Here is a 12,076-nt window from a genome sequence, read left to right as displayed (position 1 = left end):
TTCTTTTTCAACTTGAGCCTGTAACTGCACATGTGTATGGCGTTAATCAGTTTTTCCCATAGCTTTCTTCCATTTAAGCTATTCTCTACTTTCTGACCTTCCCTCAAATCAGACGGGTGGATCTTGTCTATGACCTGGCATTTAGCTCCACCAGCAGAGTAATATTTTTGCTGAATGTATGTAACATTGCTTTGGTAGAAGAAAATAAAAGTTCTTTGGAAGAGGCAGCTGGAGAACAAGATGAGTTCATTGCCCAGTGCCTCCTGGAGCTGTTCTTTATCAAAGCATGTGATTCCACATCTGAAAAAGTGACCGTGGAGAAACACTTAAAGACCCACGACCCCATCCAAATCCCCTCCAGTTTCACCCATTGCTCTCTTCTGGGATGTTAGTGACCAGGACAATTCTTTACCAAGATGTAGAGACTAAGTCTGTCCCCAGGGGAAGTCTTCCTAGAGACACTTTGACACAAGTAGCCTAACACCAGCTCCCATCCCAAGATCAGCCTGGCCCCTTGGTCCCTCCAGTGATACTAGCGTCTCCGATGTGGGGCTCAAGGTCTTAGTGTCACAGACTTCCTGGGAACCAAAGACAGTCTAGGTTGCAGCCAAGTCGTCAGACACTCTTGCTCCTGGCATCTGTGCTTCATTCCTTCCTCCACTTGTTCTATCAAGAAACACTTACAAGTACGTACCAACTCTGGGTCTGATCCATGCCAGGAACCAGGTACCAAGCCATGAGAACTCATGGTTTGCTGGCCAACACAAATATGGAATAGATGCCACGGAATTATGGGAAGGGGCTACCTTCTTCAAGTCTAGAAATTGCCCAGTGTCCTCTCCATGATGGCCTTTCTGTCACATCTGCCTCAGAATCTGAGAACACAGTGAAGTGTTTAGGATTCTTGAACCAGTTGAGAAATAATGAGAGAATATTTCAGACATTTAAACATTTAAAGCAGAACCAAAACTGTTAGCTAATTGTAGGTGCATTTTCTCAGGAAATTCTCCCTAACACGAAGAGATGTGGTAGGAGGTATATCAGATAGAGCCCAATCTAATCTTTAGGTTTCTTCCCTGACGGGTATCAATAAATCTGCTTCTCCTCTCCTCCTTTCCCCTCCCTTTTTCTTTCTTTCTTTCTTTCTTTCTTTCTTTCTTTCTTTCTTTCTTTCTTTCTTTCTTTCTTTTTTTTTTTTTTATTTTTTTATTTTTCTGAAGCTGGAAACGGGGAGAGACAGTCAGACAGACTCCCGCATGCGCCCGACCAGGATCCACCCGGCACGCCCACCAGGGGGCGATGCTCTGCCCCTCCGGAGCATCGCTCTTGCCGTGACCAGAGCCACTCTAGCACCTGGGGCAGAAGCCAAGGAGCCATCCCCAGCGCCTGGGCCATCTTTGCTCCAATGGAGCCTTGGCTGCGGGAGGGGAAGAGAGAGACAGAGAGGAAGGAGGGGTGGGGGTGGAGAAGCAAATGGGCACTTCTCCTATGTGCCCTGGCCAGGAATCAAACCCCGGTCCCCCGCATGCCAGGCCGACACTCTACCGCTGAGCCAACCGGCCAGGGCCTTTCTTTTTTTATCCCTCCTGCCCTCCCTTCTTTTCTTCCTTCTTTCCTTCCTTTTTTTCCTCCCACCCCTTCTCTCCCCCCTCTGTCCCTCTCTCCTTTCTTTTCCTATGGTGCTCCAGAAATAGAACAATCCCTAGTAATATGATTTTTATTCTATATATTATCAACTTTTCTCCTCTCTGGGGATATCTAGGAATAAAATAAATTCTTTTTAAGACTATTAGGTATGAATTTACCATTTAGTATTTTTATTTATTCGTTTTAGAGAGGAGAGAGAGAAAGAAGGGTGAGAGAAGGGGGGAGGAGCAGGAAGCACCAACTCCCATATGCGCCTTGACCAGGAAAGCCCAGGGTTTCAAACGGGCAACCTCAGAGTTCCAGGTCGATGCTTTATCCTCTGCGCCACCACACCATTTAGTATTTGTCATTGATATTCATTCCCAGCCAACTTAGTATTTGGTTTATCTTTTTAATTTTGGAGTCTTCAACTTTGGGAAAGTGTCTTCTACTATTTCTTTATGTTTTCTTTTTCTTTGAACTCCTGGTATAGAGAATTGAGTTTATCATTCCCTCAATTCATAGCCCATTCACCCACTGGCCTGAGCAGAACTTCTCGCTTAATTTTACCATTTTTTTCTCTCTCATCACAAATCTATACTTCCATTCCGTGTTCTCTCCAATGGCATCCTTTCTAACACGTTTGGTATATAGCATTGCCCTAAATATTGTTTTTGCACATTTAAAATTTTTTTTAGACTTCGGGTGAAGAGAATTGAGTTTATCAAACTACTCAGTTCATGAGTACTGTCATTATTTGTTTATTTTGGGTCCCTTTAAATTTTTTAAATTCTATTTTGTTTCCTCAACTACCCTAACGTTACCCCTTTCTTTTCACCCTTGGACATTTCTATGTGCTCTTTTAAAATGTATAGTGTTGTTTATCTGTGAAGATGCATTCAATTTGCACACATGACACTTCACTACAGAACTTGTATATTTTACACATTTCACTGAGCACTGGCTTTTCAAGACCTGTCCATGCTGCTGTGTGAACACGCAGTCCTTGCACGTGGTACCAGTGCCAATGCTTTACTTGCTGCCTAGCATCCCATCTCTGGGTGAAGGACACCTAGGTTGCCTCCATCCCCTGCTACCCCAATAACATGATGAAGAACATCCTCACAATGCCCCCTTGTGGACCTATGTGGGATTTTCTTGAAATATAGATCCAGGCATCCAATTTTTGAATTGTGGGGTATAGACTTTTTTAGTTTAATGAACTACTTCCAGATTTATGCGCCAAATGTGTGCTCCACTGCACACTGCCATCACCAGCAGATGGAAGTCACTGTATCTTAATGTTTTGTCAACATTGGCATTATCCAGTTTTCTAATTTTTGTCAATCTAATAAGAATGCAGGAACCTGTCTTGTTTTAATTTACATTTCTCTAATCATTAAACATTTTAGTGATATCAGTTTTCTCTTTTTGATTGCCTGTTCAAATAATTTTTCCATGTATTTTTTTGTGTGCTTTTTTAAAATGTTGGATTTCCTGGTGTGTGTTTTTTTGTTGTTGTTGTTGATTTTTTTAGTTGTTGTTCCTTATATAGTCTAGAAATTAGGTCCTTGTCAGTTCAGTACATTGCAGACATATTCTGGGATGTCTGTCAGTGAAGAAAAATCCTAAGTCAAATAAATTCTTATTTATTGCTTATGTTTGTGATTTTTATTTAAGAAGTCCTATCCCAAACCCATGCCTGACCTGTGGTGGCTCAGTGAATAAAGCGTCGACCTGGAAATGCTGAGGTCGCCGGTTCGAAACCCTGGGCTTGCCTGGTCAAGGCACATGTGGGAGTTGATGCTTCCAGTTCCTCCCCCCTTCTCTCTCTCTGTCTCTCTCTCTCTCTCTCTCCTCTCTAAAAAAAAAAAAAATGAATAAAAGAAGTCCTAACCCATCTCTGTAGTACAGAGGTTTATTATCATCTGAACTTTATAGTTTTATATTTTACTCTTAAGCTTTTTTTTCTTTTTTATCTTCTTTTCCAAGTGAGAGGAGGGGAGATAGAGAGACAGACTTCTGCATGCACTCCCACCAGGATCCACCAGAGAACCCCTTCTGGGGCTAGTGCTTGAATACTGAGCTATTTTTAGCACCAGAGGGGTAGGCTCCACCAAGCCATCTTCAGCACCTGGGCCAATGCACTTAAACCAATTGAGCCATGGCTGCAGGAGAAGAAGAGAGAGAAAGAGAGGGAGAGAGAGAGAGAGAAGGGGGAGGGGGAGGGGTGGAGAAGCAGATGGTTCCTTCTCCTGTGTGCCCTGACCGGAAATTAAACCTGGGACATCCCCACACCAGGCCGAAGCTCTACCACTGAGTCAACTGGCCAGGGACTATTCTTAAGCTTTTAATTCATCTGAATTCCATTGCCATGCATTGAATTAATTAAAGAAGTGAGCCATTTTCCCAAGACCATCGTCTAAAGAGACCATCTTTTCTGCATTAATTTGTGAAGCCATCTTTATCTGAATGAAATTCTCATATACACAAGGGCAGGTCTCTGAGCTCTTTCATCTGTACCTTCATGCCTTTGTCTGTCCTTGTACCAGCAATAGACCATTGTTATTGTTATGGCTTTGTAGTATGTCTTAACAGTTAGGCAATTTCAAGATAGTTTAGCTATTTCTGCTCCTTTATTATACCCTATATATTTTAAAATAAATTAAGCTTCTTTTTAAAAAAAACTTCTTGGAATTTTAATGTGATTACATGGCATTTTTGATTGTTTGGAGCAGTGTCAATATCTTTATAATACTTGACATTCCCATCTGAAAGTGTGTGATGTCTATTTCCATTTATTCACATCTTCTTTTATGCCCTTCAGTATTGAACATTCGTTGTTAAGATAATTCTTAGATAATAGTTTTTGTTGAAATTCTGATTACATTATATTTTTCTGTTACACTTTCTAGTTCTTTTTATAACTTGATATTATATTCAACAGTTTACTAAACTCTCTTTTAATTTTAATATTTGTCTATTGATTCTGTTGGTTTGTCTTGCCTGGGGCTTTTGAAAGGACAGTCTTTTGAAATACATGTGTGTTTGTATGTGCATGTTTTAAATTTACATAAATGATATGGTGCAGATTTCTTTCTCTTCCTTTCTTTTTTTGTCACTCAACACAATGTTTCCAAACAATATCCACGTTACTATATGTATCTCAACACGATTCCTTTTGCTATCTGCACAGTGTGCCATAAATAGTTTTCTTTATCCGTTCTCTTAGGGGTTAGATCCCAGGTTGCCCCCTCCCTGCTATAAAACAATGCTGTGATAAGCATCTCTATATGTTTCTTTATGGAGCTGTGCACCAATTTCTCTAGGGCCATATCAGGAATGGAGTTGATAGGTCGTACAGAATATTCATACTGAATTTCACTAATTGCTTCCAGATTGTTGTCTAGCACTTACTATACCACTCGAAATACCCGCAGGTGTTAAAACAGGGTTTCTTCCCTTGTACAAACCATCCCTGTCATTTGTTATTATTTAGTTTTATAATTTTTACTCCTCTAATGATTCTTTTGTATTTTGTTTGATTGATCTTTTTCTAATTACTAATGAGGTCAATTATCTTTTCAAAAAATCATTAGTCATCCAAGTTTAAACTGGCCTCCCTGATTTGCAAGAGTTCCTTTAAAATCCACATATAAAATCTTCTCCCTATCTGCCACTGGACTATTCACTTTGTCCAGGGTATCTTTTATTGCGTATTATTGTGCCAGGGTAATTCCTGGCTACTTTGTTTCTTCTGTGGCTACTACGAGTGGCACTTTGTTTTTTGTTATGGCTTAGCTAATTATTGCTGCTGTAGAGATTACTGATTTTTGGAAATTGATCTTGTGTCTGGAGATTTGGCTAAAGTCTTATTGTTTCTATTATTTATCCAATTCTGCTGCATTTTTTATGTGGATAATTAAATTATATGCAAATAACGAGAGTTTTATTTTTTCCCTTCCTATATTTTACCTCTTATTTTTTCCCCTTGTTTTGCTCTGTCAGCTGGGGATCCTAGTACTAGACTGAACCTAGGTAAAATAGTGATAGTGGGCATCTTTAATTGGTTACGAATGTCAGAGAGGATGTGTCTCAAGGTTTTCCAAGGAGTATGATGTTTTACTCTATGTTTTAATCTATAGGCATTGTCAAGATAAGGAAGTTCCAGCTCTACCTAGTTTTCTGAGAATTTTTATCTTAAGTAGTTATGCTTTTATCATAAATAATTAGGCTTTTTTGGGGACACAATCATGTAATTTTTTTCTTAACTATTATGATGTATGGATACATTAATTTTAAAATTTCCTTTCAATAAAATGTATTATTTTAAATACACTCTGGGGTCAGATAACGAGCAATTATTAAGGATCCTACTTTCTTTCCTTATAAGGTCCTTATCTGGCTTTGGACTCATGGATAAATGATTCCAGCTTCATACAATGAGTTGGACAGCCTTCTTTCTTTCTGTTTTCTAGAACAACTTGTGTAATACAGACTTTAATAATTTCTTAATTGCGTTGGCCTCTCCTTAAAGCCATCTAAGTCTCAGATTTTTCTTGGGAGTTGAAGAGTAGTAAATCTTTCATTGTATAATTTCTATTTAAAATTTTGTTTTATTTCCAGTCTGTGTTTTACCACATTTGGCACTGTAAATTCTTTTTTAAAACTTTATTAATGTCTTAAAGATTTTTATTTAGAGAGAGAAAAAAAAGGGACAGATAGGGACAGATAGACAGGAAGGGAGAGAGATGAGAAGCATCAGTTCTTTGTTGCAGCACCTTAGTTGTTCATTGATTGCTTTCTCATATGTGCCTTGACCGGGGAGCTACAGCAGAGCGAGTGACCCCTTGCTCAAGCCAGTGACCTTGAGCTTCAAGCCAGTGACTTTTGTGTTCAAGCCAGGGACTATGGGGTCATGTTTATGATCCCACACTCAAGCCAGTGACCTTGTGTTCAAGCTGGCGACCCCACACTCAAGCTGGTGAGCTCGCACTCAAGCCAGATGAGCTTGCACTCAAGGTGGCGACCTCAGGGTTTGGAACCTGGGTCCTCTGCATCCCAGTCCAACGCTCTATCCACTGCAGCACTGCCTGGTCAGGCTGTTATATAGATTTTTAAAAATTACTTTGATCTCTGTTGTAATTATTTTCTGTTTTTCATCTTACATTTTGCTTATAAATTTCTCTCTTTTCCTTTATTAGTCTTGATGGGTTTGTCAGTTTTATGAATGTCTTTAAAAAAAAACTCAGCTTAAATCTTTTCTCTTATTTTACCTGAGTTTTCTATTACTGATTTCTGCTCTTATTTTATTCTTATATTATTTTCATCTTTCTTATTTTTCTTTTGGAGAGATGTCTAAATTTTGCTCTTCTTCTAAGCTTCTTAATTTGAACGCCTACTTCATTGTTAGTCTCATAAATATATTTAAAGCTATACATTTTTTAAGTACCATTTTAGCTGTTCTTTATGGGTTTTACATGTAGTACAATTCAGATATATGCACTTCATAATTTTTAACTTTCAAATTTAACCGTTGTTTGTGTTTATATTTTTTTCTGCCTCATATGTTAGCCTCTGAGAAGGGTGTATTAAAATCTCCAACTAAAATTGATGACTTGTCTACTTTTCTCTTTGTCCTTGTGAATCCCTGGGGGTATTAGTTACCTACACTGATGAGGTGGGGACATGATGACCAAGGAGAGAGAATTCTGCCCCTCCTCCTGTGTTTGGACAAGGGGGGGATGGGGGGGGATGTATCTCAGAGCGAGGGACGCCTGGACTTCCAGTCTCCGTCTGTGCCCGAGCACTGCTGATTTGTTAAGACCTGATCCCCTCGACTGCAGGCTGCTGGGCTGTACAGGCTGGTGAGAGGAGGAGAGAATGCAGAAATCAGCCAATATTTCTTCACCTCCCGTTAACTTACTCCACATCCCAGTGGGATTTGAAGGCCTTCTTGATATAACCTGGTTGCTGTCAAACTGCCTCATAGCAATCAAGGGAAAGCCATGTTATCCCAGGCAAAGTGGGGGAGAGAACAGAGCAGTCCAGTCCTCCCCCCTACTCTGTCTCCCATCCGTGGTACTTGCTCTTTTTACACTCTGAGCTGCCATTTTATGTTTCCTCTCTCAATACACACATCATGATAGAACTGCCTGTGTTGCCCTGGAGTGGTGCATTCCTCTCAGGGTTTTATACCAGCTGGGAAGTCTTACCACCGTCCACTTGACTTCTGGGGCAACTCCAGAGGTGGGTGCCAGAGAGTGAGCCTGTGTCTGTCTTGGTTTACCTCCTGAGAAGGATGCTGTCTTCTACTTCCTGTGTAACTCTTCCTCCCACCCAGTGGTCGGATTCAAATAATTTAATAACCGGTTCTCTGCCCTAATGACCGTTTTAAGTATGAAAAAACGATATACCAAAAGGTAGTTTATTATTTCACGCATTTAATATTTAAATAAGAATAATAAAAGAGGCATACAAAACTAGAGTACATTATAAGAAAAAAGTTGTTTTGTTTTGTTTGTATTTTTCTGAAGCTGGAAACGGGGAGGCAGTCAGACAGACTCCCGCATGTGCCCGACCGGGATCCACCCAGCACGCCCACCAGGGGGGGATGCTCTGCCCATCCGGGGCGTCGCTCTGTCGCGACCAGAGCCATTCTAGTGCCTGGGGCAGAGGCCAAGGAGCCATCCCCAGCGCCCGGGCCATCTTTTGCTCCAGTGGAGCCTTGGCTACGGGAGGGGAAGAGAGAGACAGAGAGGAAGGAGAGGGGGAGGGGTGGAGAAGCAGATGGGTGCCTCTCCTGTGTGCCCTGGCCGGGAATCGAACCCGGGACTCCCACACGCCAGGCCGACGCTCTACCACTGAGCCAACCGGCCAGGGCAAGAAAAAGTTTTAAAATATTAATGAAAAAATATTAAATAACACCTAACAAAAAACAACAAAACTGTTATTTAAGACATTTTCATATTGCTTCTTGATTGGCGTCCTCACTTGCAATTTTTTTCACCTATGGACAGAATGAACATTACTACAGGCACTTAGAATACGCTGTTGCGCGATGAACATTATAAAAGAGTAAGGAATGTAAATTTGTGGTTTCCACATTGGGCGGCTGCCCTGACGCCCTCCTTAGAGAGAAACCTGATTACAAGTGTGATTTTAACAACAGGTTCACCGAACTACAAAAACTTAGGTATCGGTTCTGCTGAACCGGTGCAAACCGGCTGAATCCCACCACTGCTCCCACCTCCACCATTTCTTTTTCTGTTCACTTTCCAGAGAATTACTATTAGATACTGGAATTTATACATAGCTCTTAATTACTCTCTTTATTTTTAAATTGAGGTATAATTCACACATAGTATTATATTAGTTTCAGGTATAGAACATAATGGTTTTATATTCACATACATTGCAAAATGACCACCTCAATGATTCTAGTTAACACCCAGCACCTATGTAAGTTACAATTTTTTACTTGTGATGAGAATATATAAGATCTACTCTTTTAGCAACTTTCAAATATGCAATACAGTATATTAACTTTAATAATCGGCTATTAAGTCTTTATTCCTCTGTTTTGTTCCTCATGTATACTTCTGTACTGAATTGTGAAATTTGGGCAATCTTTTAGTACACTAGTTTACTTCTCAGTTTTGCCCTTTGTGGGTCTGGTGTATTTATTGAGTTTTTAATTTTGACGATCACACTTTTCATTTCCAAGACCTTGGACGTCCTTGTTTTGTGTGTATTTGTTTCATGGATGTGGGATCCTCTCTTATGCCTCTGAGGACATGCATATAGACTTTTAAAGCTGCTTTCCGGTTGTCTGTTAACTCTCTTTCCTTAGATGTTGTACTGTTTGTTGAATTGGGTGCCCTTCTTTTGTATGTTGGTTATTCTACGTTGTGTATTTTCCTTTGTTTTTGATATTCCCTAGCTACTGATGTGGAGATCCTGTTTGTGTTTAACCTGTGCTCATCAGTCTGCTTCTGGTAATTACTTTTGGAAGAAAGGATAAAGGTAAGAAGAGGAGAAAAAGGTGTGTAAAAATTGTACGAACTACAGATAGGAATAGCAAGACTCATCTTATTACATTGTCTAAGCTCCTGGCTTCACCGTGAAGGCTGTTTCTGCTTCCTGATGCTTGGCTGAGGGCTTGTTTGTCTGCTCCACACATCACACCCCCAAACAGTTATTCTGATGGCCACTTCTTCCTGCTTCCTGTCCCCTCCCTTTAAGCTCAGAGTACCCCCAGAGTAGTCCCCAGTTGAATGTATTTGACTGGTGTTACTTCCATTGGTCCAATCCCACCTATGTTTTGCATTTCAAGAATTCTTCATATTTTTTTGGTCATCAGAGAACCACTTCATACTCTCCACTGCTCGTGTGTGTGTGTGTGTGTGTGTGTGTGTGTGTGTGAACGTGGGTGTGTGCACACCTGTATGTTGAGCTTTAAGGATTTGTGGAGGGACAAGCAGACACATGTGCTCAATGTGCCATCTTGATACAATCTCTAGACTATTTTATTTAAAGAATTAATTTATTAAAATATTTTAAATTAAATATTAAAGTAGATAGAAATTACACAGAACAGCTACCTAGCAACCATTAAATATTGGACAGCTGTGAGTTGATGTACAAAACTTGAAGACCAAGAAAGGCCACTTTTATGGGCCGAGGCTCCTTCTCCTTCCTCTGAGAGGAGCAGGACCCCCGGACTCTGGCAGCCCCTGAAGCTCATAGTGGCAAAGGCTCTTGTTCTCAGTTTCCACAGCACCTGCCCAGACACTGGAAGACCCGCCAGATCTACTCCAAAACAGCAGCTCTGCCGACTGTGCCATCTGCCTCCCGTCCCTGCACAGCAAGTTGGCCACAGGGACATGTGCCTTAGAACTTTAAACCGGGACAGCCCTGTGGCTACCCATGGCCTGCCACTTTGAGGGCTTCGTGCACCACTGGACATGAGTCCTCCCACCCACAGAACTCTGGCCTCCCCGTCTTCAGATTTCCCCCCTCCCCTCCTTCTTTCGCCTCCTGCTCTTCCTTCCTCTCCCCCTCCTGCTGCTCCTCTCCATCTCACCCTCATCCTTTCTTCCTCCTTCCTACCTCCCCTCCTCTTATCCCTTCTTCCTCCTTCCTTCCTCCCCTCCTCTTCCTCCTCTGACTCCCCCTCCTCCTCCTTATCCCTTGACTGTCTCCATAAATGTAGACCTTGAAAAACAAAGCTTATTTGATGTTGACTCCAGGTAATCTCTTGTTCTTTATTTTTCTTACCACACAGCTCTAAAATCCTCATGGGAGAGCAAGTCCAGGACGCAGAAGCCTAAGGCCTGGCTACCTGTCCATGTGAGGCAAAGGGAGAATTTCTGCCATTCATGTGGTGATGATTTCACCACAGCTGAGGGAGATGTGTGTGCCCAGTTCCTATGTTACTTGTGCCAGACAACCGTTCCCGCTGTCGTTGCCGTGGGGTGCCCTTCCGGCTGCCCAGCCCTGCGCTCCGCGTGGACACCAGGCAGCAGGGTGGCCTGTCCTTGAATCAGCTGTTGTCTGTCCCCTGTTTATTCACTCAAGAAAAGGATCTTCCCTTCATCGCTCTCCTGGGATTCTGAGGGATTCATTCTGGCTTAAAAGAATGGGTGGTGGCTGGTGTGGGGGGAAGGGAAGAGAAGAAGAGGAAAGAGGGACCAGCCTGAGGGAAGACGGCCAGCTTGGGCTCACCCCAGGGCCTTGGGCCCTCGGGCCTTTCCTTCCAGGACAGCCCTTTGAGGAGATTTGCCCTGTTCTCTGTCAGAGCATCCTGAGAGAGGAGCTGAGGAAGTCTTTAACCCTTTTTATGGGAGAAGAAATATGGTGGTTTGGTATTTTCACTGAGTCAGGGCCCTGAGGGGGTCTGGAGAAAGGGTCAGACCTCCTCATTTCCCCTCTTCCCACACCCCAGACAGGGCGCTCTGCCCAGAAACGGCCAGAGATGACAGTCGCTGCTAGGACTGCACTGGCCAAGTCTTCAGAGACCTGAGGAGGCTGGGCCTCCGGGTCAGCAGTGGGCCCCAGACCCTCCATCTCCACTAACAGTCTCCGGATCATCTGGCCCTAGGGAAGCACTCTGTGGCCATCCCTGCCGGATCACCTGGCCCTAGGGGTGCACTCTGCGGCCATCCCTGCCGGGTCACCTGGCCCTAGGGGTGCACTCTGCGGCCATCCCTGCCGGGTCACCTGGCCCTAGGGGTGCACTCTGCGGCCATCCCTGCCGGGTCACCTGGCCCTAGGGGTACACTCTGCGGCCATCCCTGCCGGGAGCAGGCCTCCGGGCTCCATCTGACCTCAGGTCCTTGAACCCGTCTCAGCACCGTCCACACTGTTGGCCATTCCCACCCCCCTTCACAGGCCCACAGGGACTCCTCAGGGAACTCAAAGGCCGCGGCTTCTGGTGACCATTTTGTGA

At 42.9% G+C, this 12,076-nt stretch overlaps 1 pseudogene; it reads right to left on the bottom strand.

Annotated features, from left to right (window-relative positions):
- LOC136314000 (CBY1-interacting BAR domain-containing protein 1-like) overlaps positions 1-11,718 on the bottom strand; it is a 44,084-nt pseudogene extending 32,366 nt beyond the window's left edge.
- Positions 11,719-12,076: the final 358 nt, after the last annotated feature.

The sequence above is a fragment of the Saccopteryx bilineata genome, chromosome 10, assembly GCF_036850765.1.
Source record: "Saccopteryx bilineata isolate mSacBil1 chromosome 10, mSacBil1_pri_phased_curated, whole genome shotgun sequence".
Taxonomy (NCBI): domain Eukaryota; kingdom Metazoa; phylum Chordata; class Mammalia; order Chiroptera; family Emballonuridae; genus Saccopteryx; species Saccopteryx bilineata.
Note: the sequence above shows the minus strand (reverse complement) of the source record. Positions and strands in the feature narration are given on the sequence as shown.